This window comes from Manis javanica, chromosome 11 (genome assembly GCF_040802235.1).
Source record: "Manis javanica isolate MJ-LG chromosome 11, MJ_LKY, whole genome shotgun sequence".
Classification (NCBI taxonomy): Eukaryota; Metazoa; Chordata; class Mammalia; order Pholidota; family Manidae; genus Manis; species Manis javanica.
In genome coordinates, this window is record NC_133166.1 from 61,299,562 (window position 1) to 61,302,609 (window position 3,048).

Sequence of the window (3,048 nt, forward strand, 5' to 3'; positions counted from 1 at the left end):
AGAGGGAAAAGGGGAGGCAAGTAGCAGTCCCTGGGCCATAGCAGTTCTGAAATCCTGCTAGACAAATTCAGGAGGAGCATACCCAAGGGTTATAGAGTGTTCCTTGAATGAATGAGTGGATGAATGGAAATGCAAAATACAAAGCTTATCTTTAGTGTTTTCTCTGTTCCTTTCTATTGATTCAGAGGTCATGAACCCTGTGCTACCTGCCCAAGTTGCCCAGTTCTAATAATATAAGTCAATCATTGATAAGGTGTCTGTTAATTTGTTACATATTCTTCCAGGGATAACACTAGAACTGACATTTCAGGTTCTCAAGTCAAGAGTCCTTAGGTGCTGGAATAAACTATCTAGCATGTAAGACACCATGGTGAGAACCAACAAAGTCTGCCTCTAAGGAGCTAGTCACCATAGTAGTGTTAAATGGGCTAGATTGGTACAAGAGCAGAATCCACATGTCTCTTCAGGATTGTGACTTGATGTCTATATCCTAGCCCTACCTCCACACCCCTCCAAAAGCATGTCCCTTATCTAAGAATAAAGCAAAGATCCACATGGTCTAAAATAATAGGAAGGGTCAAAGAACCACCTGGAAGACAGATAATGGCATATAAAGGTGCATGCACATGTACACACCACAAAGTCCTTTCCTACAAAGAGTGAATAAATGATTTTCAAATGTTGGCCCTCCTTTCTAACATAGCATAGTAAGTACTCACAGTGTGTTGGCTAGAGACAGGTGTTATGAGAAGGGATGAGATGCATTATAGATTGTCTCTGACAACTTTGCCCTGAATGGAGAAATACGTAGATTATTTTCCCTGTCAGAAATTGATATCTTGGGACACTTTACACATGACATCTAAAGTATATATAATGTTCAGCATTAGCAGTTTGCCTGAAAAATACAATTATATGGATTTCATTCAATGAAATTGTAAGATAAAGTAAATAAAGATAAGAAGCATATACTGTAATTTTAACCTGCCTATCTTTCATTCCTTCTTCTTCTGATAATATCCCCATACTCATCCTTCAAAAATATCAATCTACTCATTAATCCATTCACTTGGAACATATTTATTGGTGGCAAAATGTCAGGCACTATTCTAGGTGCTTGGGACACAGCAATAAACAAAGTGGAGTAAAAAAATGAGTCTCTTCATGGGGTTCACCTTCCCCTGGCAGGCAGCAGAACATGGAGAAACTACGACATATATGGTATGTAGTGTGCCCCATACTGATAAGTCTTGTGGACAGCAGTACAGCAAGGGAGGAAGGTGGAGAGTGTTGGTAAGGGTGTTGTTATAAGTTGACAGAGTGCTCAGGAAGGGTTCATTGAACTCTTACTATTTGACTAAGTACCTGAAAGAGGTGAGGATACAGACCATTGCACCACACAGCTCTAAGTAGTGTTAATGACATTGTCGTCTTTGTGACTTATTTTCCCAGACATGAAACCCAAACTTGTACAAATTGCTGCCCAAAAACTAGGGTATACAACTGAGCTCTTGGGAGCTACCTAACATTTTGGAAGATTGCACCTAAGTATGAAAACAAGACAAAGGAAATCAGAACCAAACTCAACCTCCTGAACCAAGCCATGGCTGCAGAAATTTCTGAAGGATTTTTTTGTATACCAATTTGAACTTAGTTTCCATTACAGGCAAATAGAGGAGTCGTGTCTTATGCACAGTACCACTAGATTGCTATTTTTATTATCAAAGAAAATGTAAAATCATATATATTATATACACACACACACACACACATATATATATCATATTTTCCTTATCTATTGTCAATGACCCTTAGGTTGTTTCCATACCTTGGCTATTATGAACAATATTGCAGTGAATATGGGAGCGCAGATATCTCTTCAAGATATTGTTTAATTTCCTCTGTGTATATACTCAGAAGTGTGATTTCTGGATCATTCTATTTTTATTTTTTTTGAGGAACTTCCGTACTGTTTCCATAATGACTATACCGATTTCCATTGACAGTAATGGAAATTTTCTAAAAAAGATATTGTGTGTTATCACTGTACACCCCCCCCCACACACACACACAATAACTATAAAGAAAATGTAAAACAAAAGACACTAACATTGCTTAATTTGAAGAGCCTATGACTTTAGTCCTCTGATTCTGGGTAAATTCCACCCTAACACATTGCACCTGTTTGCCTCTCATTCTGATACTATAACCTTGTAGCCACAGAGATTTACATATCACTGTTATGTTTCTAGAAGGAGTTATTGTTTCTACCATATAACACTGCAGCCAAGAGAGCTGAATAATGGGAGACAGGTATGGCAGCATTATATATGCATAGTGGAAATAGCTAAGAGTGCACTCCACCTCTAAGGCAGCCTGCTGACCCACCATCCACACCATCCTACTCATTCTGAAGACTATCAGTCTTAAAGCAGCTCATGCTAGAAATCTGCAGATGACTGAAAACTCCAGGTTTAATGTTGAGTGCAGGGTTGGGACTAGACATGCCCTTGAATGGAGAGACTTCTGGATCCTAGACAGAATGAGTTCCAGAGAGAACAAGCTTTGATGGGGGAACAGGTAACGATGACTCAGAGTATGGAGCAACAGAATAGTTCTATACACTGGGAAGTTTTTTTTATGAAAGAAAATTAGTGAAAGGATGATACAGATGAAGCCCACTCCATTCTTCTAAAATCAACAGTTAATATAATTCAGCACTAAAAAAAGGTTAAAAGCATATTTCAGATTATTCTGAATAATTGGAAACATGAAGGATTTCTACTGTCTGTTGGTCATGATTTAAACATTTCTCTTGAATGTAAGATAGGAAAAGAGGAGAAATAAAAGGAATCCTGGAGAGAAAAAGGGAGAACAGTTAAAATGTTGTTCTCCTAAATTCAATATTACATTTTTTAATTTAATATTGATATTTAATTCAATATTTAATATTGAATCTCCTAAATTCAATATTATAGCCCTCTTAATATGGAGTGGAGAAATGTTTCTAAGTTCCCCTAGCTTCAGCCCAGAGAATATGCCACTCTT